The 25,994-nt window shown below is 36.8% G+C and overlaps 1 long non-coding RNA gene across 3 annotated transcripts; it reads left to right on the forward strand.

Moving 5' to 3' along the window:
• Window positions 1-1,157: 1,157 nt before the first annotated feature.
• LOC117203327 (uncharacterized) lies at window positions 1,158-24,938 on the forward strand. 3 transcript variants are annotated; one of them, XR_007479301.1, is made up of 7 exons: window positions 1,158-6,103; window positions 6,448-6,519; window positions 10,754-10,935; window positions 11,306-11,379; window positions 14,221-14,312; window positions 22,644-22,762; window positions 24,857-24,938. It is a non-coding gene; the product is annotated as an uncharacterized LOC117203327 (long non-coding RNA). The 3 variants fall into 3 exon arrangements; XR_007479300.1 differs by having other exon boundaries at window positions 1,158-6,519; XR_007479302.1 differs by having other exon boundaries at window positions 1,158-6,519; window positions 14,221-14,303.
• The last annotated feature ends 1,056 nt before the right edge of the window (window positions 24,939-25,994 follow it).

Below are 25,994 nucleotides of genomic sequence, written 5' to 3' on the forward strand. Positions count from 1 at the left end.
TAGAATGCGTTTAGGAGTGTTCCTCCCTTTGCTGTATTTTGGAATAGTTTGAGAATATAGGTGTTAGCTCTTCTCTAAATGTTTGATAGAATTCATCTGTGAAGCCATCTGGTCCTGGACTTCTGTTTGTTGGAAGATTTTTAATCACAGTCTCAATTTCAGTGCTTGTGATTGGTCTGTTTATACTTTCTATTTCTTCCCGGTTCAGTCTCGGAGCGTTGTGCTTTTCTTAGAATTTGTCGATTTCTTCCAGGTTGTCCATTTTATTGGCATAGAGTTGCTTGTAGTAATGTCTCATGATCCTCTGTATTTCTGCAGTGTCAGTTGTTACTTCTCCGTTTCATTTCTAATTCTATTGATTTGAGTCTTCTCCCTTTTTTTCTTGATGAATCTGGCTATTGGTTTATCAATTTTGTTTATCTTCTCTAAGAACCAGCTTTTAGTTTTATTGATCTTTGCTATTGTTTCCTTCATTTTCATTTATTTCTGATCTGATCTTTATGATTTCTTTCCTTCTGCTAACTTTGGGGTTTTTTTGTTCTTCTTTCTCTAAGTGCTTTAGCTGTAAGTTTAGGTTGTTTATTTGAGATGATTCTTGAGGTAGGATTGTATTGCTAAAACCTTCTCTCTTAGAACTGCTTTTGCTGCATCCCATAGGTTTTGGGTCGTCATGTTTTCATTGTCATTTGTTTCTAGGTATTTTTTTGATTTCCTCTTTGATTTCTTCAGTGAACTCTTGGTTATTTAGTAGTGTATTGTTTAGCCTCCATGTGTTTTTATTTTTTACAGATTTTTTCCTGTAATTGATATCTAGTCTCATAGCATTGTGGTTGGAAAAGATACTTGATACGATTTCAGTTTTCTTAAATTTACCAAGGCTTGATTTGTGACCCAAGATATGATCTATCCTGGAGAATGTTCCATGAGCATTTGAGAAGAATGTGTATTCTGTTGTTTTTGGATGGAATGTCCAATAAATATCAATTAAGTCCATCTTGTTTAATGTATCATTTAAAGCTTGTGTTTCCTTATTTATTTTCATTTTGGATGATCTGTCCATTGGTGAAAGTGTCGTATTAAAGTCCCCTACTATGATTGTGTTTCTGTCAGTTTCCCCTTTTATGGCTGTTCACATTTGCCTGATGTATTGAGGTGCTCCTGTGTTGGGTGCATAAATATTTACAATGGTTATATCTTCTTCTTGGATAGATCATTTGATCATTATGTAGTGTCCTTCTTTGTCTCTTGTAATAGTCTTTATTTTAAAGTCTGTTTTGTCTGGTATGAGAATTGCTACTCCAGCTTTCTTTTGATTTCCATTTGCATGGAATATCTTTTTCCATCCCCTCACTTTCAGTCTGTATGTGTCCCTAGGTCTGAAGTGGGTCTCTTGTAGACAGCATATATACGGGTCTTGTTTTTGTATCCATTCAACCAGTCTGTGTCTTTTGACTGGAGCATTTAATCCATTTACACTTAAGGTAGTTATCAATATGCATGTTCCTATTACCATTTTCTTAATTGTTTTTAGTTTGTTATTGTAGGTCTTTTCCTTCTCTTGTGTTTCCTGCCTAGAGAAGTTCCTTTAGCATTTGTTGTAGAGCTGGTTTGGTGGTGCTGAATTCTCTTAGGTTTTGCTTGTCTGTAAAGATTTTAATTTCTCCGTGGAATCTAAAAGAGATCCTTGCTGTGTAGAGTTATCTTGTTATGTAGGTTTTTCACTTTCATCACTTTAAATATGTCCTGCCACTCCCTTCTGGCTTGCAGAGTTTCTGCTGACAGATCAGCTGTTAATCTCATGGGGATTCCCTTGTATGTTATTTGTTGCTTTTCCCTTGCTGCTTTTAATACTTTTTCTTTGTATTTAATTTTTCATAGTTTGATTAATATGTCTTGGCATGTTTCTCCTTGGATTTATTCTGCATGGGACTTCTTGCGCTTCCTGGACTTGATTGACTATTTCCTTTCCCATACTGGGAAGTTTTCAACTATAATCTCTTCAGATATTTTCTCAGTCCCTTTCTTTTAGTCTTCTTCTTCTGGGACTGCTATAATTCGAATGTTGGTCCATTTAATGTTGTCCCAGAGGTCTCTGAGATTGTCCTCAATTCTTTTCATTCTTTTTTTCTTTATTCTGCTGTGCAGTAGTTTTTTACACTATTTTACCTTCCACATCACGTATCCATTCTTCTGCCTTAGTTATTCTGCTATTGTTTCCTTCTAGAGAATTTTTAATTTCATTTATTGTGGTGTTCATCATTGTTTTTTTTTGCTCTTTAGTTCTTCTAGGTCCTTGCTAAACATTTCCTGTATTTTCTCCATTCTATTTCCAAGGTTTTGGATCATCTTTACTGTCATTACTCTGAATTCCTTTTCAGGTAGACTGCCTATTTCCTCTTCGTTTGTTTGGTCTGCTGAGTTTTTACCTTGCTCCCTCATCTGCTGTGTGTTTCTCTGTCTTCTTATTTTGCTTCACTTACTGTGTTTGGGGTCTCCTTTTCGCAGGTTGCAGGTTCATAGTTTCTCTTGTTTTTGGTGTCTGCCCCCAGAGGGTAAGGTTGGTTCAGTGGGTTGTGTAGGGTTCCTGGTGGAGGGGACTGGTGCCTGTTTTCTCGTGGATGAGGCTGTATCTTGTCTTTCTAATGGGCAGGACCACATCTGGTTGTGTGTTTTGCAGTGTCTGTGAACTTATTATGATCTTAGGCAGCCTCTCTGCCAATGGGTGGGGTTGTGTTCCTGTCTTGCTAGTTGTTTGGCATAGGGCGTCCAGCACTGTAACTTTCTGGTCGTTGAGTGGAGCTAGGTCTTAGCATTGAGATGGACATCTCTTTGAGAGCTTTCGCCATTTGATGTTACCTGGAGCCAGGAAGTCTCTGGTGGGCCAATGTCTCCCACCTCAGAAGCACAGACCTGACACCCAGCTGGAGCACCAAGACCCAGCTGATAATAAAGAAGTACACAGGGAGAGATCAGGAAGGGTCCCGAGCAGAGGAACTTCTGACTCTGTGAAATTGGGATGCACCATGCTCCCAGCATGTGGACATGCTCACCAACTCCAAAGCTCTCCTACTTGGGCTTTTAGACATTTTGTTCTTGAGAACCAGATTCCTACCGTTTCTATTAAATTCTACTGATAGGTCTTGTCTACCTGCTATGTGCTAGGCACTGGTAGGTGATGAGGATGCTAACATGAATGTGGCATAACCCTTGTCCTCAAGAGCTTCCAATGAAATAAAACAGATTGTAATTTGACTTACCATCATCTTATCTGGCCAAGCTTTCCAGATCCTCCCATTCCTGCATTGAACTAACCATCTTCTCTGCACTAAATCTGTGCCTTGTATATAATTTTTATTGCCACACTTATCAGAAGAGTTTAACTTCTTTGTTTACAGCCCTGTCACCTTTTCTAGACTGTGAGCTCCTTGAGGGCAGGGTTTGTATCTAATTTATCTCTGCCCTCAGTGCCTAGCATGATGACTGACACAGGGAAGGATCTCTTTATATTGTTGCAGGAAAGAATCAGGTTACACTGTGATGAGCGACAAATGCAAACTCATAATAAAAGTGCTCTGGGGCTGGCCAGCTTTCCCAACACCATTTGGTGAAGAGACTGTCTTCTCCATTGTATATTCTTGCCTCCTTTTTTGAAGATTAATTGATCATAGGTTTGTGGATTTATTCCTGGGCTCTCTATTCTGTTCCATTGATCTGCATGTCTGTTTTTGTGCCAATACCATGCTGTTCTGATTACTGTAGCTTTGTAGTGTTGTCTGAAGTCTGAGAGGGTTATGCCTCCAGCTTTGTTTTCCTCAGGATTGCTTTTGCAATCTGGGTCTTTTGTGGTTCCATATAAGTTTTAGGATTATTTGTTCCAGTTCCGTGAAAAATGTAATGGGTAATTTGATAGGGATCACATTAAATCTGTAGATTCTTAAGGTAGTATGGCCATTTTAACAATATTAATCTTCCAATCCAAGAGCATGGGATATCTCTCCATTTCTTTGAATCATCGTCGGTTTCCATTATCGATGTTTTATAGTTCTCAGCGTATAGGTCTTTCAGCTCCTTGGTTAGGTTTATTCCTAGGAATTTTATTTTTTGACCTGAATTTTAAATGGGATTGTTTTACTTTTTCTTTCTCATATTAACTGTTAGTGTAAAGAAATGCAACAGATTTCTGTATATTAATCTTGTATCCTGCTACCTTGCTAAATTCATTTATTAATTCTAATAGTTTTTGTGTGTGGTGTTTAAGGTTTTCTGTATAGAGTATCATGTCATCTGCATATAACGACAGTTTTACCTCTTCCTTTCCAATTTGGACACCTTTTATTTCCTTTTTTAGAACACTCCCTCACACTGTATACAAAAATAAACTCAAAATGGTTTAAAGACCTAAATATAAGACATGACACCATAAAACTCCTAGAAGAGAACATAAGCAAACCATTCTCTGACATAAATTATAGCAATATTTTCTTAGATCAGTCTCCCAAGGCAAAAGAATTAAAAGCAAAAATAAACAGGCGGGACCTAATCAAACTTAATAGCTTTTGCACAGCAAAGGAAATCATCAACAAAATGAAAAAACCTATGGAATGGAAGAAAATATTTGCAAACAATGTGACTAACAAGGGGTTAATAGCCAAAACATACGAACAGCTCATAGAACTCAATATCGGAAGAACAAACAACCCAATCAAAAAATGGGCAGAGGGGCTTCCCTGGTGGCACAGTAGTTGACAGTCCACCTGCCGATGCAGGGGACACAGGTTCGTGTCCCGGTCCGGGAAGATTCCACATGCCACGGAGTGGCTGGGCCTGTGAGCCATGGCTGCTGAGCCTGCGTGTCTGGAGCCTGTGCTCCGCAACGGGAAAGGCCACAACAGTGAGAGGCCCACGTATCGCAAAAAAAAAAAAAAAAAAAAAAAATGGGCAGAAGACCTAAGTAGATATTTCTCCAAAGAAGACATAGAGATGGTCAATAGGCACATGAAAAGATGCTCAACATCGCTAATTATTAGAGAAATACAAATCAAAACAACAATGAGGTATCACCTCACATGGGTCAGAATGGCCATCATCAAAATGTCTACAAATAATAAATGCTGGAGTGTATGGGGAAAAGGGAACCCTCCTGCACTGTTGGTGGGAATGTAAATTGGTGCAGCCACTATGGAGAACAGTATGGAGGTTCTTTACAAAACTAAAAATAGAGTTACTATATAATCCAGTAATCCCACTTCTGGGCATATATCCAGAAAAGATGAAAACTCTAATTCGAAAAGATACATGCACCCCAATGTTCATAGCAGCACTATTTACAATAGCCAAGACATGGAAATAACCCAAGTGCCCATCAACAGACGATTGGTTTAAGAAGATATGGCATACACACACACACACACACACACACACACACACACACACACACACACACACACACACACACACACACACACACACACACACACACACAGTGGAATATTACCCAGCCATAACAAAGAATGAAATGTCATTTGCAGCAACATGAATGGACATAGAGGTTATCATACTAAGTGAAGTAAATCAAACGAGAAAAGACAAATATTATACTACTTATATGTGGAATCTAAAAATAATACAAATGAATTTATTTACAAAACAGAAACAGACTCACAGACTTCAAAAACAAACTTATGGTTACCAAAGGGGAAATGGAGGGGGGAAGAGGGATAACTTAGGAGTATGGAATTAACAGATAGACACTACTATATATAAAATTGATAACAAGGATTTTCTGTATAACACAAAGAATTATATTCAACATCTTGTGATAACCAATAATGGAAAAATCTGAAATATATATGTAAAACTGAATCATTTTGCTGTACACCTGAAACTAACACAATATTGTAAATCAAATATACTTCAGATTTTTGTTTTTCTTTTAAAGTGCTATGGGATCAAAGAGGAGGGAAGAATTAATTTGGTGAGAGAGATCATGGAAAGCTTCAGAAAAGAAGTGACACAAGCTATGAAATGAAATATAAGACAGGTTTGCCCAGATGAAGTAAAAGAAGTCAGTCTGGGCAGAAGGAATAAGGGGATTGGAAGAAAGGTATGAAAAAATGCTTTTATTTTGAGAACAAATATTCCAAATGGAAAGAGCATGGAATTCATAAAAGTAAAATGTCCCACTATTATGAGTCAAAGTGGTGCAATTTGTTTGGATTTTACTGGATTTTGGCTTATTGTCCTCTATTTGTAGCTCATATTCTCATCACTGGCACATGGTGTCATTCACTCTGCTTCTTTATACTCCCTACCCACCCTTCCCTCTCCCTACCTGTCTTCCCTCTTAACGTTGACCTCTTTTGTCTTTACTCAGCTGGAGTCATAGCACTGGCCTGTGTTCCCATGATCACCTTCAAATTAATCTTTATGCCATAATCTCTTTGCTAGTTCAAGTGACCACAGGCCAGCTGAAATTTGGAATTCCACAGATGAATGGCTGAGAGAAGATAGCTTCATCAGGTTGGCCACTCTGTTTCTCTTATATTTCACCTACCTTCAGCATTAACTTACCCATCTAGTACTAGACTGCTAGGTCACAGCGTCCAACATTGCCTAGCTAATTAGCAAGGAACCTCACAAAAAAGACTTCACCAAAGATAGCATTGAAATAGGAAACCTGTATTTGTTCAGTGGATGCCCTAGATGGAGTACTTCACAGTTAAACAATGATGCAGGTGAAGTTAGCACACGTACTTGACAGGAAAAGACTCCTTTTTTTTCAAACAAAAAAAGAAAAAGTTAAAAAAAAAAGTCACATCTTGAATCCGTCAAATCCACCCCACCGTTATATTATACTGTCAAGTTTTTTCTCCTATAACAAAAAGAATGTATTTTATTTCCCTTAATCTAAACATTATACTTGTAGACACAGTGTTTATTTATACAGTACCTAAGCAAAAGTTTTCATAAATGTGTTCAAGTCATCACAGTTTGGGTAATTTTGAAGATTCAACTTCCATCCTCTCTTTGTAAACCTCACTGAAGAATTAGATCTCAGGTAAATACAGATTTTTAAAATCCATGTTATTTGTGTAGCCCAGTTCTTAATGTTTTGACTGTTTTGTTAATCACTAAGTTCAGAGTGGCTTACACTTTTTTAGACAGTTTTGTGTCAAAAATCAAACATCTTTTCCACTTTAGGATTTGTTTACTGCATGTCAATTTTTAGGGGGGTTGCACCTTTGAATTTCTAAAAAAGAATGAATTTTATTAAGTCCTCAAATATTTTATATGCAATGATCTGAATTGCTGGTAAATGTCAACAAATTAATACAGATCTCCACATACCATTTAATAAATTCTACTTGAATTTAGATACTGACTAAAGATGGTACCTCTATGTTACATTGTTGGCATCTACCAATTTCAGAAACATTGCTCATTTTCTTTGCATTACTTTTGATTCTAAGTGTATGTTTGTTGAAGTTAATTTTACTGTATTTGGTTCAGGAAGCAGATTAAATTTATTACCTGGTGAATATTATACAGCATCAGAAATAACTAATATTAAAAGTAGTAGTCATCATAGATACAGTAGTACTAGCAATAATGATATTAAGTGTTTATAACATACTGTTTTCTTTACTAAGTGCTTTATTTGTATTGCTTTATATAATTAACACAACAGCTCCACAAACCCTATATTTTATCCCTATTTAATCAATAAAGAAACTCTGGCACAGAGTGGTTAGATAACTATTATAATTACCCAATTTACACAACCAAAAGCTATAGAAATAGAGTTCTAACCCAAGTACAATCCCTGATTACTTGTGTTTCTAGAAAGATAAGTAGTTAATGTAAATATTATTTAAGATACCAAGCTGTACAGAAACAAAGAAAGATTATGATGTCCAAAAGCTTTAGAAGATGAAGGAGGGGACAGGATCTGAGTTGACCAAGGAAGCAGGGAACGCCTTCTTCATAAGGCAAGATAGACAGTCAAGGGGCTTTACAGGCCAGGTCTTCTCCTTTACTTGGTGGGTGTCTTTGGACTTTTTTTTTTTTTTAATCAATACTTCCCTAGGCCTCAGTGCTCCCATCTATAAAATAGATAATACCTCAGTTTTATTCATCAGTATAAAAGAGATGATAGAGAGCTTATTCATAGAGTTGGGGTAATAATTAACATTGATATATGACACTTACTGCTAACACTGACATTTATTCACTTTTCTCTATTTCTGTCCTGACAATGATAAAAAAAAAATTACGCTCTTCCTTGTTAAATGAAAGAATAAAAAAATGCTCTTGGTTATGTCTACTGCCACCCTCTCTAGTCATTCATCCCTCCACTTCTTGTCTTGGTTTCTTGTACTTACAGTTTCTCCCTCTTCCATTCTAATGTAATAATTGTAACAATAACAATAATTTCTCTCATTTATACTATTCATTTGAGCAGTTTTCTACTTGCCTTTTTGAATAAGAATTCTCAAAAGATATTCTAGGGGATTCCCAATTAAAGATAAATAATTTATGTGTTTGACTTCTATCCTCTTGTAAAACCTCATTAAATTAATATACAACAGATTTATCTTAGTTTCCATCTAGGTCAACTTTTAATTCCCAATTTTTTGGGCTTCTGTCTGTCTGCCATCATCATCACAAAAGATGTATTCTAAAGGTGAATAACCCAATTGTTCTGTACTAAGTAATCACTTGTATATATATATGTATTTTTTATATATGGTTTCCACAGTTAGCATTTTCAAGCTTGGAAAGAAAACATTTCTCTATACATTATTTCATGAACCCTCTTCCAGAAAACAAAATAATTCTTTTTATATAGGCTCAAGTATATAAACCATACTGCATTGTGTGCCTTTATATATGAAAACTCCTTGAGATGTGGTCTGAGCAATCACATGTGCTGATAAAGAACTTTCAAAAATAGAATCAGAGTTAGAAAATACATTGTATAGAAGAAATTGTATTTCTTGTAGTAAGATGTAATTTAAAATACAAGAACAGGCATTTACTCATAGTCTCTAAAGAACACATGAAAAAGAGCACTACCATCATTCGCACCTCCAAAGATAATAATCTGTGCAAAATTACTCCCTTTAGAAAGTAGAGATGAAAAGAGACATGAGACCTCGAAACCCTGCCAAGCTAAGGATGAACATAAGAAGTAAACCACATGTACTGTGGGAGGCAAAGCCACAGCGGAACTGTTAGGCAAAAATAAGACCAAGCTGTGACGTGGTCCAGAGGCTCACTAACAGGAAGTTCTCAGAAGCATCTAACGGGCCTCGAGGTCTGATAGGAATCGATAAAAGTTCCGAAAGTGTGGACACTGATTGGGTTCAATTGTTTGGTAATTCTCCTTAAAGAGTTGCTTTTTGTTTGAAGCACTGTCCTCCTTCAACTCTATCTTGGAAATTGATAAAAAGCAGCATAAAGAGATGAAATAACAGTGCAGGCTTTGAAGTAGAATTATTCTATTCATATGAACTTCAAGAGAACATTTGGGCTGATCCCTAGAAAAGACTACTATATATATTAGACAAGCTGGAAGGGGGAAAAGAATAAGGACTGTAAAAAAGTGTTTTATACTGTCCCTAAATGAAAAGAGCATTAAGTGCAAAACTCAATGGGCAGTATATATATTCATGGTAGAACTGAAGATGATTTTCAGAGAAAACTAAACTAGACTTTTTTTTATTTTTGGAGTTATAAATTGCAAAACAAGTATTTTATTTTTATTTTATTATTTATTTTTAACATCTTTATTGGAGTATAATTGCTTTACAATGTTGTGTTAGTTTCTGCTGTACAACAAAGTGAATCAGCTATATGCATACATATATCCCCATATCCGCTCCCTCTTGCGTCTCCCTCCCAGCCTCCCTATCCCACCCCTCTAGGTGGTCACAAAGCACTGAGCTGACCTCCTTGTGCTATGCGGCTGCTCCCCACTAGCTATCTGTTTTACATTTGGTAGTGTATATATGTCCATGCCACTGTCTCACTTCGTCCCAGCTTACCCTTCCCCCTCCCCGTGTCCTCAAGTCTAGAGTTTCTTTTATACCTCAAATTTAGGTCTACTCTCTGGACATCTCTCCAGGCTCTGTGTTTCTCAGTATCTGATCAGTCCTGCTATGTTTAAATGCCTTGCACTGAATACAACACCACTTACCTTGTATGCTCAGCTTTCTTTTATTGACCACATGATGACTTAACATATTTAACATAACATTAAGGGATGGGAAGATACTGCTCCAAAATAAGAAATTTTAAGAGCATAAGGAGGAGAAATCTCAAATGTTGTGAGAGTGTGATGCAAGAGAGAATGGGAGCTGGGAAGGCAAGGGAAGAAAGTGCATGGATCTTCAAAGGAAGTAAAAACGTCCAGGAACACCGGTATCATCTCTTTTATTAACAGTGCGAATGCTTGGGTTCCTATCTACTTTCTCATTTTATTCTTCTGGGGATCCCAGTCTTAGGTGCTATCCGTCTGTATTTAACTTGTCTACTTTGGTCAACCATTCACTAAGTCCAGCTACTCAAAACACATGGTCAAAGTGTGGGCTACCAACATTGGCATCACCTGGGAGCTTATGAAACTACAGATACCTAAGACACTCCCCAGACCTACTGAATCCGAACTAGCATTTTAGCTCAATCCCCAGATCGTGTTTGATCAGCAGTACTCTGACTCATTTCTATAGATTTGGATCTCATTCTCTTTCAGGCACACACATTTAGCTCGCTTTTCCTGTATTTCATGGCTGATTTCTCAAGACTTCACTGGCCCAGTGGCTCCACACAGGCGTTATCCTGTCTTTGTCCTACAAAGGCTAATCTGCTTTCAGGGTCTATGGGCTCCAGGGGCCTGAGACCAGTCACCAAGATGTCTCAGCCCTGGGATATCAGGTAAAAATTACATATTCCACTAATTAAGAGAAACTGTTACATATTTCAAGAATAACTGTGATGGAAATTGACAGAAACTTGTTGTATTTTAAGTAATATTTACCTATCAGTGGTAGAGGCTAGATTGGAGGTGGGAGAATCTTACTTGGAAGCTATTTCTACTCTTCAGATTTTTTAAAATGTTGCTCCCTGTGTTTGTTTAGTTTGGGGTTTTTTGTGTTTTTTTTGTTTTTTGGTTAAAAAATAGTATGCAAAACTTCAACTATATAAATAGTTTTATCTAGTTTTTGAGTAACATTCTTAGGAGAGGGAGTGTAATGCAATGAGAGTGTATACTTTATAGATAATATCATCATCTCATTTCCTTTAGATTCCCTAGGATAACGCAGGTACACATTTTCCTGGAATATTTCAGCATTAGGCTTCCTGAAATTTGGCAGCAGTGTGAGTGACTTCTTGAATTTCTCAACTATTTTTTCCCATTAATCTTATAGTATTTAAATTCTATGAAGAAGATACAGTAACTTAAATACTTCCTATAAATAGAACTACTCAGATTACCAACAGAAAGACTTCTTAAAATTAAATATGCAGTTTAGCAAAATAGTGATCAAAGGCTATTTCCGTAGAATATTTTGGTGCCATTAAATCCCAGTATTGTGTGCAGAGCTAATACTTAAAAGTATAACCAGCTTTAACAGTGTACGCATGTGTACATGCCATATATTTCCAAGATTTATTTTTCACTTCATCTTGGGTGGTCTACTACTGCCTTTTACACTACAACCAACTGATCCCAAAGTTCAGGGTTATTGAAAAGCATCATAAATAAAATCCATGTGTGCATTGTTTAAGTACCAGATGATACTTACAAAGGTTTCAGCAACTTTGCCAGTTCACTGCCAGCAAAAATTATCGATCTCTACCGTTAGTTGTACAATCACAAATGTTTTTGTAAGGTTGAATTCACCCCGATAATCTTTCCTGGCAAATTCTAGTAGGATTGTGAAAGAATTCTATTATTTATGTTGCATTCACTGTTGCATGTCAAAGCAGCAGATACTATCTGTTTAAAGCAGCCCTTGAACTTCTTGTTGGACTACTTATTGTCACAGATCTATACATTCTTAAGGAAAGAATGTCTGTCCTTAAGAGAAAGTCTCTATGCTGTTTTTTCTATGAAAATAGTTTATTGATTAGCAGCAGTGTGTGAGCCTATTAAAAATCACTTCCAAAAAAAAAAAAATTTAGTACTGAAGTATTAGATGTTTTATGTCAATGAGATTTCAGGAAGTGGGGACTTTAAATTAAAGCTCAAGGGAGTTTCCGGTCATGGAGTTTAAAAAGTGCAGTTTTCTCTTAAGCTCTCTGTAAATCATCTTAAAACACTGCTGATTTGCTAATGTGTAACACAGACTTCTAGATTTTTGTTGGGTAAAAAGGGATAAATCGGGAGCAATGGGAATGGGAGCCTGGGGGCAATTTGAGGTACAGGAATGTTTCCAAAGCAGTTTTTGAACAGTTGTAAGGACAAAATGAAGTCACTACCAAAGAGGTGCTAGTTTACAGTCCCAGAGTCATGAAACATAAGCGTTGCATTTTGTACCGCTGAGTATCAGCTTCTTGATGTGACTTAATAGCAGGTTATATTTTTAGCACAAAAGGATAACCCTTGGATAAAATCTCGTATAGCATCAACAGATATGTCATTAGCCAAAACCCAGTGTTAAAGAATTTAAAACCCCAAATCTCCATTGATAGCTAATAACCTACTCCAGTCTCAGGTCACTTTGGCAAATGTGTTGTCCTAAGTTACATTTGTGACGGTTTCCTTGAACCTTTAGGAGTTGTTTCCTTGGCCAGGTACAGTGAACAATCCATGTTTTTTATTGGTCAGTTCCGCTGCTGTTCACCATAGAATAGCGGCCAGTAGCTTATAACGTATAAATGTTATGTAAAGTGGTCAAGGTTTTAATTAGTCGGAAGTATTGGCAAATTAGAAGAACTACACTTTCCAGGAGGCTCATTATCCTTTCCACTTTGGGGCTGAAGAGAGGACCACATAGGACAAGGTTAGAGGACTCTGACCACTTTCAGAGAAAAAAGGTATCTCCCCAAGCAAAAGCAAGAGCTACATGTGGGTGAGAGGTCAGAGGAGATACCAGAAAGTGGAAGTAGGAAGAGAAGTGGAAAAGAAGGTGGATAGGGAGCTAACTTAACCTTCTTTCCTTTAGGAAATCTAAATTCTCAAAAGGAAATTTACAGTGAAGCTACAGGAAGATAATTTTAGAATTTGGGTTAATCTGAGAAACGACATGATTAAGGGATTGATTCAGGGAGTTGCTTGTCTAGCTGGAAATACAGATTCTCAAGTCTTGGGTTGTTTTATCTAGGTTCTAAAGAGCTGTGTGTATGTGCTTGTGTGTGTGTGTGTGTGTGTGTGTGTGTGTGTGAGAGAGATAGTGTGTGTGTGTGTCAGTTCAAACATATCCAAACTGACTAATAACCCTCTATTTATTCAAATTTTAAAGAAGGTAACTTGTAGAACTCTTATTTTCAAAGCTTAAATTGCTTGTTGGGAATCTACAGTGTTTAGGTCTCAAGTACCTATCCACTTTCCCCATCTTTGCATTTTATACGCCATTAGCTAATAGAATAGGTTATAGCTCCACTTTCACTAGGAGTGTACACTTCAGTGAGGAGAAATTCAACGGCCCCACCTTTATCACCAAATTTACAGGCAATTCATTTGGAAAAATAAAATGAGATACAGCACCTCACAGTCGTAGGTTCCTCCTATAAAGCCTTGTCCATCAAGCTGTGACTGGTGCCCCTGCTGCAACCCACCTTCAGTGCGTTCTGCTCTTCTACATCCAACCCAGCTCCAAGCCTCTACTGTACACATCTGCACTCAGCCCAAGCTGACTATGAAACTATCACCTGAACTCCTTTGAGCTCATCTTTGCGGATACTCACACATCCAGCTCCAGACACTCGCCCTGGGAAACCACAACAGTCCCTGGTGCCACTCACTGGTACCATCCCCAATCCTCTAGTACCCCAATCTTGCTACTGCTGACATATACTAGTTCCTGGTATGTTTCATAGAATTGAACAATAGAAGAAATACACCTACCCAGACTTTTAAAAAAACTTCTTCAATAATCTCTTTTAAAAGAGTTTTAATTTAAACCCAGACACATTTCAGGCAAGATGAAGGTTTGTGACAAACTCTTCTGTCTCACTTGCGAGTACTCAAACGCAACTCTTCTCCCTCGCTTCTAGGAGTGTAGTTTTTAGAGGAGAAGGTAAAAGGAGGCCTCCAAATCTTTCTTCAAACTCCTTCCATTGATTACAAAGGAAAGAAGGTAAACCAAGTAAGCACCTTAGGATATGCTACAAATAAATATCCTAGGGCTGTTCCAAAAAGATTTGAAAATGTGACTCAACCTCCCAGGTTGTACATAGTAACATAAGGTAAATGCTATATGTGAGGGAATTACAAAAATCTAAGTGACAATATTAAATATTAAAAGGGAAGTATTTGAGGTGCAGGAAGGCTCTGCCCCAAATCTCATCCAGATTACTGCCTCTTCTGCCTGCCTACAAAGTTCACTTTACTTCCACTTTCTCTTTCCATGAGAGACCTCTTTATTTTTGCTCATAATTGTGGATACTGAGGCTCTTGGATTATGGTTATAATCCGAGCCCACTTTTTAAAAAAATCCTGTCTTCTATAATACATTCATACCATGACCATACTCTGATTATGTTACCTTTGAGCTCTATTAATCAGAAACAAATGCATATGACAGATACCTATCACAAGCTTACAATACGTAAAAACTCATAATATTACATTATGCAAGAGTTGACACTGCACTCAGAAAGACCAGAAAAGATTGAAGTATCTTATTTATTCACCTGAAAAATATTTATCAAGTCTTTATTATGTGATAGACACGGGATATAAATCTGACTTGTGGGGGGGGTTACAACCTATAATTTAGATAAGAGTTGATACTGAAATATATAATAGAAAGCTACAAACATATTAAGAAAGCAAGTTATTTACATACTACTGCAATTCATAGATCACATTGTTAAAAAAAGAATCTCAGAACTAATTCTGGAACAACTTCGGTCTCTCAGGGAGATTCAGCATTCTTAACCCCATTATACAGAGAAATGGACAAATAGTGGAAGGCTTTGATGTTAGAGTTCATGTCTCATTATAGATTGCTTTTCATACTAATTATCACTGTCTCTATGGTGTATGAAGTTAACATAAGTATTTCTCCACGGTAATTTAAATATTTGTACAAATTTACCCATATAAAATGTTTTTGTGTACATATTTCTGAAATTTGAGGAATAAATATTTCAGCTTGGTAACTTTCTGCTTTTTCAACTTGCCCACTATGACTTCATACCTATTAATCCCTCCTTAATAATTGTTTTGTTTTTATGTAGAAAGATCCTAGGCGTTTAGATTACTCATTTCCTTCACATAACTGATGTTACGCACAATTTATATTTAGCTAAGTGTGTTCACTTTTAAAAACATACTTAGGAAGAGTTCAGTCTTGAGAATGGGTTCATGCTGGGGGAAAGCACCAGCAGGCACTAACAGACTGTCAACTTTTCAAGAAAAGACCTCTCAGGATATGAGTATCCAGGGATTCTGCAAAGGCCATTTTCACATGACAAAATGTCTCAGTCTGAATTTCTTGGCAACTTTTGTTTTTGACATTTTATTTTTCAAATCAAAGACGTTTCAATGTGTCATTACCTTGAAGAATGTAACATTACATGAGTCCAGATGAGCATAGCAACTTAACAAAAGTTCCATGATTTTAGCCAACCTGCACCTGCCATCTTCCCTGGAGACCCACTCCTGTGTGGTTTCCTTACATGAAGTAAAAGCTTCTTAGAGACCATAGTGCAGTAATTCCCAAATGTTATGCAGTTGCAAAACCCTCTCATTGTGAGATTTTTGCCTTCCACCTCTAGCATTTTGGGAAAATTTGAAGGAATCTCAAGTTAATCTAGTCTTTCTGAAAAACCCAAGTGATGAAATTAGATAATGAGCATGGAAAGGAGATTGTAAAGTAATCATTCTCTCTTCTTTTGGGATTGGGCTGGCATTCCTGGGGAAGGAATGGCTTCTGCACATGATGTCTGCTTCTATGCCCCGATTCACTTATCACCACTCCAAGAAAACATATTTCTTTCATTCATTCATTCATTCAGTAACTATTTGATGAGCACTAACGTATGCCAAGCATGGTCCTAGGTGCTGAATATTTAGAGGTAAAAAAAAAGACAAAATTGCTATACTAAAGGCTCTTACATTTCAGTTTGCAAAACAAAGAAACATTAAACAAGTAGATCTTTAGTATCTAGTAGCTCACAATTTTCTTTAGCACCAAGCAAAGTATTTTGAACATAATAAGTGTTTAGTAACTATTTGCTAAATGAAAGATATAGTGTGGCTTTGTTATTTACTAGCAAGCTACTTATCCTTGCTAAATGGGAATAACAATAGAGTTCTACTGGGTTTCCATAAGATTTAAAAAAATGTATTTAATATGTGAGTCACGGTATCTTGCATATAGTAAATGGCGGAAAGTATCAGTTCACAAAATTATGCACAATATATTATAAAGGTATGGAAACTGAAGGCAAGGAGTTAGTGATGTTCTGGTAGGTGGTTAGATAAGTGGGGTTGGCTGAACCTAAATACATCATAAAGAATAGAAATAAAGACATCTTATTCCTTCTTCCCCTTCAAGAATGGTACTTGACAATTTACAATTGGAAACAAAAGATATGAAGGAGTTAAAGAGATTTCAGCTAATAATTTGAATCAACTTGACTAGTGATGGCAATAGCTTTGTAACACGGGAAATAGGTCAGTGTATATGTGAAAGCCATAATGGTTAACCAGGCAGTTCCACAGCTGTAGCTAGAAGTTAGTCTTTTCCATGTGGCTTTAATATACAAACTGAAGTGGCAAAAGTACTCAGAAGGGCAGATGTAACTTGGAGAATAAAAATGTATTACAAGTACCAAAACTGATTATATTATTTGATAGTGCACTATTTGCACGATGTCCCCTCCCTTTTATCACTGTTAATAATTAAGTTTTGATTATAATATACACCATAGTTCATTAATTCAACAAATGTTGAGTGTTTCTAACGTGCCAGAAAATGTGTGAATACGTTAAACTGGAATACCACACAGAAATCCTTTAATACGAAACAAACTTCTCCATAAGTTATCATGATAGAAATTCTCAGCTAACTGACCCTTAAAATCCTTCCATTTAAATGGGTTCCTGTTGTCCAACCATATAAGAGCTTTCACTTGCGTATTTTGTGCCATGAACATAGAATCAAGTGGGGAGTGGCACCACTCCGTTTGGATCTCAACATCTGTCCTTCTTCAAATTAAAAAACTCGGGGTGGGGGGAATGACACATGATAAATCTATGATAGTTTCAATCAGTGTCAGTTGATAGAACTTAACTAATACTATTTGAGGTTCTAATTACATGAATAGAGTCAAGGTGTTTGACATGTGTAGATTCCATACACGAACTTAGTTCATGCAGTAAATTCACCTATTTTTATTAAAAGGTAAGAAGGTGCCGTAAATCACAAAATTATAATCCTTCACTAATGGAGAACCAAAATAAACAAGTGAATAAGTGCACTAGCAAATGCTGAATAATTAAACCTACATCCCAGAAATATCTCTGTAGCCTCTAAAGCCTTAGTTGTTAGAAAACATGCCATGAGAAAGTATGCTTTTCTTTCTAAACTTTCTCATGAGCTATAGAGAATAAAACCTGGTTGGATAGGGGAAAGGAAGTAATATAAAATCCAATGAATACATGGGATAGATTAACATGGAGAAATGTGGATAATCTACTTATGCAGGAACATTTTCTTAACAACAGCTCTTTTCTGCCACTCTCTCTTAACTCTGAAACCCCAGTGGAATTGAATATTATATTTTCTTATTTGAATCGATTCCCTAAATTCTTTGTTAATTGACAAAGCTGATATTGTATGAATTCTTCAAATGACTGTGGTTTCAAATGAGAAGTACATTTATAAAAGAACTTTAATTCCTCTACTTTTGAAATGAGAAGACTATTAATCTTAATTACATATTATTATAGCACCTAATATTTTAAAACTGAAGAGTAACTTTAAAAAGAGTGAAATCAAACTTTTTAAAAATAAGACTTTCCCATTAGGATACAACAAAATTATGTTTTAAATATAGTGAATTTTTCTCCGAAGTATTTAAAGCTTGTTTTATTTAAAAGATATTGTCTTCTTATTCATTGCTAAGTAACTCAACTCTGAAAGCTACCCAGTTATACATCTGGAGTCAGCTACATAACAAAAATATCGACTATCTGAAATACTCGGGCAAAAGCTGAACCTGGAATTAAACTATGTGGATAAATTTCAATTCACAATACCTCAACCATCTCTCAGTTTTATCAGTACTTTCTAATTAATTCAATACGTTTTATTACCTTAATGTTTTATTACCTTTAATGCAGTATATTGAAAGCAAAAAAAAAGATATAACAGGAAAATGGAGGAATATTAAAATATTTGTGCAAAAATATGCAGAAAATAATCTCAGAAGTATTATAGATTATCAAATACAATTTTTAGAAAGATGTAAAATGTCATTAAAAACACATCAATCTACAATGATGTTACGTGAATAATTTCCATCTTTCCAAAAGTTACTATCTAATGAATACCCTAAATTATCTAAAAGATATAAAAGGGAACTTCAACTTAATGCTTTTATGTAATTAAATTGTAGCAATCTTTTAAAATGTATTTTTCTTCTCATAAACAATAGAAGCATTAGAAATCTATACCACAGATGAGAAAACACAAACAGGTTTCTTCAATAAGATCTGGCTCAGGAAAACCCATTTTAGCTCTATCTAATTAGGATTCTTTACTCAGGCTATTTTGGACCAAGTGCTTATGAAGAATACCAGTAACAGAATGGTTTGTAAAATCAAATATAGTGAACCCAGGCAGAAAAAAATATAATAAAGTTGCTTCAGAAACGCACCTGCCACACAGGTTTGTCTCCAGCAAAACAAAGGCAACAGGCAGGGTAGTCTGACACTGAGCTAAGATAGAGCGACATATTTTAAGCAAGATTTCACACAGCTCACAAGACAGAGATGAAGTCAACAGCAGATGTGTAAAGAATGAAAAACCAGCATAAAGGCCTTGTGTGCTCAGATAACCATACCATAAGAAGCCAAGAGACTCAAACACAAACCCTTAACCAAAGCACCACTATCTTCCCAGTAAGAGAGTCCCTGAACTCAGATGAGGAACACAGAGGAAACTGACAATGAACACAAAAGCAAAGGCAAGTATCGAATCTTGATTCTTCAAAGGCGTAGGTCATATTATTTATTTTATTTAATCTTTTTCTTATCTTCAGAAAAACTTCCTGATGTACTTCTATTCTAGCACTCATTATATTATATATCTATATAGAGATATACTCTGTATTTTTATCTGACTGGCATCTTAGCCAGATGTTGAGCTTTGTGAGAGGGAAAAATCCTCTATTGATCTTTATATCCACAGCTTCTAGCTTAGTTCCAAACATATAATAGAAAGTACTTAACTGATTGATTTGTAGTTCATGTACTACTAGAAACGTGTTAAATTTTCTTATCAAGTATATTATAATCAGCAGTGCCATCTCTGAGTATGAATGAGAAATGTGTTTGTATAGATACAGTATCAAGTGTATGTAATGTAATATACCACAGCAGTGGACAAAAAGGCATAGTGACCACACACTACAATCTTCCCTCACATTGCACCCTAGAACTGCATATATATATGTTTTTAATTGCACAAATGTAGAACCATACTCAGAAATAAGGAAAGTTTCAGAAGATCAAAAGTGAGTTATTCCTGACAGACTGAAAGGAGACAAATTTTGATCAAATAGAAGAATGTGAGCTCAATAAACTTTTGGAAGAGTATGATTTTTAAAACCTGACAGGAGCAAAGCCACAGAAATTCCATGGTGGATGCCTGGAGTGGGAGGGAGCTGAAACAACTGTAGTATGATAAATTAGGGTACCACCAAGGAGATAGTCTATCTGCCAGCTCAAGCACATTTCCTGTCCCTCTGCCATCGCATATGACACATCCCTCTCCACCAAGATAAGCTGTAGCATTAGTGTTTATCTCAAGGTGGACTTGTAGGTTGGATACAAAAGACAAGGAGCTAGGCAGCTGGCAATGCTAGAGAAAAACTGGGGGGGGAAAAAGCCCAAAATAAAAGGACAGAAACACCTCTATATAAGGTTAATCTGGCCCTTCTACCAGAATCACTGAAAACTGAGTAGTAAAAGAGCCAGTTGTAGTTTGAGTGTTCTACCCTCAGATAGACTTCATAAACTAAAGGAGCCAAACACCTGAAAGGGAAGCTGAACTACAGATAAGACCATTTTCAGAGATCACAAGACACCTTAGGAGAACCAGGCACAGGAAAGAGAAACAACAATCATGGGAACTTAAACCAGAGAAAGAAGATCAGATAGAGCAGTGATTATCAACCACTGCTGCATTGGAATCGCTTTAAAATGTGTTGAGACCTCAATATCTGAGGGTCAGATATTATGGTGTACTTGGTCCAGGGTGCTACCTGGGGGTTAGGTTTTTTTTTTTAAAGTTCCCCAAGTGATATTAATGTGCAGCTAAAGATGAAATCTTTTGTGATAGGGCAGCCATAACAGGAATTTAAAACACATATGCACCTTCATAGAGTTAAAAGAGAGATTGCATCTGTGATGCCTATTATGATATTCAAAGATCCTTTTAGGATTTATGATATTATCTTTATCCTCTGCTAGTTTTCCTCTGTTACCACTGACTATTATTGGGGGAGAGAGAGGTTTGAATAAAGGGAGGCTGTGTTGAGTTAGGGTATCTCCCAGGGATTTCCTAGAGATTAACCAAATAAAGGCCGCATAAAGTAGAATTACCTGCTTGTATTCAGCAAGGTCCAGTGTCTGGTCCTTACATGCTCAGAAACATGATCTGCCAGATTTCAAGATCCAGTGTACTCAGGGATGCTGTCTCCAGACTACCAAATGCAATTCGGAAAGAAAATGGACAATTTATTAATTTTCAACAAGAAATATAGTTGTGAATGAGATAGAAAAGCATGCAGAGGAAGATTTTCATTTAGCATGGAATCAGAACTAAAGGAATTAGTCATGTGCGTCAAATGTTTGAGGGCCTCAGCTGTAATTATTGGAAGCACTTTCTCGTTCATTTGTTAGAAATAAGGATTGACTGAATTCCTCTTTTGTGTCAGTATGACACATAAATGTATAGACAGCGTTTCTTGTCTCAGGGAGATGGCATTCTAGTGGAGGGTGGGATGAAGAAGATAATAAAGAAATTAATACACAGATCAATAAAAATATCAAAGTGCGTACAGTGGGTTAAACAGTGCCCTCCCACAGCAAAATCCATGTCTACCCAGAAACTCAGAGTGTGACCTCATTTGAAGACAGGGCTTTTGCACAGGTCATACTGTTTGGATTGGGCCCTAAATCAAATAACTGGTGTCCTTATAAAAAGAGGAGAGGATACAGAGAGGCACACAGAGAAGAAAGCCATGTGAAGATGGCGGGAGGCCGAGATTGGGAGTTGTGCTTCCACAAGGCAAGGAATGCCAGGGGCCACCAGAAGCTGGAAGAGGAGAGGAAGTAACTCCCCACACACACACAGCCTCATAGGGAGCACAGCCCCTCCAGCACCATCGTTTCAACCTCCAGTCTTCAGAACGTAACACCTGGTTTGTGGTGATTTCTTGTGGTCGCTGCAGGAAACTAATACAGCAGTGATCCGCTGTAGATGTAGAATTAAAAAGACAACGGTGGGACGGAAAGTCAATCAATGACGTGGATTCTGGGATAGAAATGAGAATAAAGAGCAAACCACCAACAAATGATAGTAATAATGCTCAATAGAAGACATGGCCACAGCAAAGATTCTAAGGCCGTAAAAAGCGTGCTGCCTTCCAGAAACCAAAATCAGGCCAGTGCAGCTAGAGTTCCATGGACCGAGAGCAGAAAGGTAGGAGACCAGGTTAGAGAGGAAATCAAAAGGCATGTAACATAAGGATTTATATAGATTTTAATTTCAAGTGCAATTTGAAAATGTTGGGAAATCTTAAAATAAGCAGAAAATGGACTCAATCTGATTGAGGATTTTTAAAAGATCCTTCTGATTGCTGTGGAGAGAATGTATTTTTTTCAGTTAACCCTTTGACAACTAGCATATGGTCACAGTGAGGGATAACTTGGGATACGAACAACATGTCGTTTCTAGATCTAGCTCTTTGCCAGTCACTGGTAGCATGTTTTAGTATCAGTGAAATGGCAGTAGGAAAGCTGGAGAATATGAAAGGAGAAAGATCATAACACTGAACAATTGTCACGAGTAGCAGGCTGCTTCTGCATTTGCTTTTCATCCACTCTCATTAGCAGCTACTGGTTTTCTAAAGAGTGAAGGGCTAAGACCCATAGCTTATCAGATGATGCTACTGTAATATGCTCAAGATAAGAATTTAGAGAAGTCCTGTTTCTTTATTATGTGTCCTATTTCTCACAGGAAGAGCCAAGCAGCAGTAGTATTTCTAATTAACTGCCCCTGAGAATTTGAGGTTTCCTAAGAAACGACCAAAAGAATGCTAACTTGGAATGATGGTTACTGGATGTCCAATCCAAAAGGTGAGTTATGTTGTATTACATAAAGAAAGAAATGCTGTAACAACTTACCTGTATATATGTATATAAACTTGAATGCTAGTGATTCTAAAATTTATAATAACTCTGAAAGTTTCCAATGTATAGCTTCAGTATTTATACAGTCACTAAAAGGGAAATGAATAGCAGGTAAGTACTTTGTTCTACTAATAAGAAACAGTGTAGAAATACAGGCAGATAATATGTTGTGCCCCAGTGAATTTCCCAGCACGTACTGTTGAGAATAACAGCTAGTGAAGGCATGGTTCTCTGGTCACCTACTTCAGAAAAAAAAAATCTGGGGAACTTGTGCTCACCTGGGGAACTTGCTCTCGTCAGCTAATTTTGAGAACAGGATAAAGGAAATTGTGTCCCAGGCAGCCTGACATGAGACAATGGGGCAGTCTCCTTATTGCTTAAACATACGGCATTATGCAGAGCCGTTCTGCACTTGCCTTCTCACAAAAAGCGAAATCAGCCTCAAAGACCAGTGACGATATTGCAAAAGAGGATTTATTGAGCTTCATTACATCTTGAAAGGATTAGCTGCACCTGCACATAAAGAATCTCAGTCGGTTCAGATAAACAGGCTGAAGGCGCCTGCTTTATTATACAGCTTTCAAGGGGAGATCTGTGACTGATACTCCTGAAGATGTGCAAAGCCTCCGGATTCCCTGGCAAGGAGCAAGAGTGCCATCTTCTGGTAGAAGAGACTGAGAACATGGGGAAGGCTTTTCTTGAACTTGTTAGGAAAGAATGTTATTAAATAAAGAATTTTCATTTCTTTGAAGCTGAATTACAGAACTGTTGAACATATCATTTCCTCCTCAGGATTTTATTCCACTCTCAATTACATAAAATGAAGTAAAAATACACTCCAAGAAGTAAAGTGGGAAGAAGGAGGAAAAAGGACAAAGGAGTATCTTTTGACAGAGAACATTAACAGAGAAGTTCTAGTTTTAGGGTTGAGAGTTATTTCCCCCTATCTAGTTTTTTCTTTCTTCTTGTAAATACCTTCAGGTAAATTAGCTATTATATAATTTGGAAACTCTTGATAGTTAAAACATAATGTTCTCTGCTCAAGACATAATAATGTCAACATTTAGAATTAGAGCAAGCATGTATCAAATAATAAAAAAGCATAATAGCTTTATTAATGTTAAATTATTGCAATTGTTTCTTTGTTCCACTTAAAACATCACTCACGCAAGGTAAGTTTGCACCTTTCTCTCAATTTCTGACCTATGCTTTTTTATTTTTTTAATTAATTAATTTATTTTTGGCTGTGTTGGGTCTTCGTTTCTGTGCGAGGGCTCTGTCTAGTTGCGGTGAGCAGGGGCCACTCTTCATCGCGGTGCGCAGGCCTCTCACGGTCGCGGCCTCTCTTGTTGCGGAGCACAGGCTCCAGACGCACAGGCTCAGTAGTTGTGGCTCACGGGCCCAGTTGCTCCGCGGCATGTGGGATCCTCCCAGACCAGGGCTCGAACCCGTGTCCCCTGCATTGGCAGGCAGACTCTCAACCACTGTGCCACTAGGGAAACCCCTGACCTATACTTTACACAATATGCTTTAAACATCCATATTTTAATCTTTATTTGAACCATTACATTGAAATAATTCTACTTGGTCTACAAAATGTACTTTGTTCCTAACTACATTTAACAGTTCTAGAGTCCTCACTCAACTAGCGGTTCACATAAATTCTCCATAAAATTTAGCTGTGATCAACATAGCCAAGCACTTCCCAGATCTCCCTTCAAAGAAGGGCTTGTTGTCCCAGACTTTAGCTTCCAGCCTCTTTAGGGAATGATTCCCCAGCTGCACCTTCTTACTCTTCCAACGGCTCCAGTTCCCCCATGGCTGACATCCAATGACAGGTAGATACAGGAATATCAAGACCTGCTATTTCTGCCTAATTTTGGACCACTCTAATGGGCCACCTTGGCCCCAGAGCAACTTGTAAGGTTGACAGAAGTCAACCTTCCAGCATGAATTCCATCTCTTCCCAATCCTGCTTGCTTACCCTCCCTGACACAGGTTAATCTCAGTGGCATTCCCTAATGAACAACTTGTTTGCAGGCTCACTCCATCTCAGCGTCTGCTTCCAGGAGAATTCAAACAGCCGCTCCAGTTGAAGGACAGCCTCATTATGACCAGGTACTTTGTTTTGTCCTCTTCTATGGAAAAATATGTTATTTTTAACTTAAAAATGATTTATCTCTCATCAAATCTTATCAAATACTGTGAGATGCATGGTTTTTGGCCATTATGTCTATTCTATATCACTGAAATATTTTACATAATCCTGTATGTGTATTGCATATGTATGTGTGTGTATTGGTATGTTGATCTAAGTTTGAAATCCTGAACAGTTTGTTGGATTAATGTTTTAAATTCTAAATAGTTTAACTATAGATCATGGATGCTTAAAATATGTATTTTAATATAATATGTGCCATAAAGACTTTGAGCTCTTAATAATTTGAGATGATAGATTGATCTGAAATATTTTATCTTTGCAACTTAATAAAGTGTACTCAGTCCCTCTAGTTTAAAAAAAAAAAAGGACTAGAATTAGTATTTTTAAGTGGAAGGAAAATGCCCTCTAGTGGTAAATATTAATAAGCTTTATTTTTAAAGCATTAAACTCAATGCCTTGTTTAAGGCACAGTTAAGTGTCTACCACGAGCTAAGCCCAGGATACAATTATGAATAAAATAGAAAGATTACAAAACCTCTTCTAATGTGCACTCTAGTAAGAGAGACAAATTTTTAAAAAGAAAATAATTAAAAGAATTGTGTATTTAGTGAACATGATAAAGGGAACGAACGGGATTTTGAGATAGAGAACAGTTAAGGGGAAACTTGCTTTATTGTCAAATACTACTTACTCCTTCATTTCTAGGAAGCTTCAATCTTCTCATTTATATTTTGTGGAATAAGGATGGTTGTCTTTGTTGCTTTTGCTTTGTTTTAAAAATTTGAGGCATGTGAGTGTATGAAACTAGAATCTCAAATCCGAAAAAGAACTCAAAGCTAAAATAGTTGTCTAGAGACATCCTGAAATACTATTTCATGTACACAACATCTGAAATGTTATGTAGCAATTGTGCAGGTTTTGCAAAATAAGAAGTAAGAGGAAGCCCATTGTATTACCAGTAGAAGGGTTTCACAAATATATAATAATTCAGAGTCTTCGTCTCACTACAAAAACATA

Source organism: Orcinus orca, chromosome 9 (genome assembly GCF_937001465.1).
Source record: "Orcinus orca chromosome 9, mOrcOrc1.1, whole genome shotgun sequence".
Classification (NCBI taxonomy): domain Eukaryota; kingdom Metazoa; phylum Chordata; class Mammalia; order Artiodactyla; family Delphinidae; genus Orcinus; species Orcinus orca.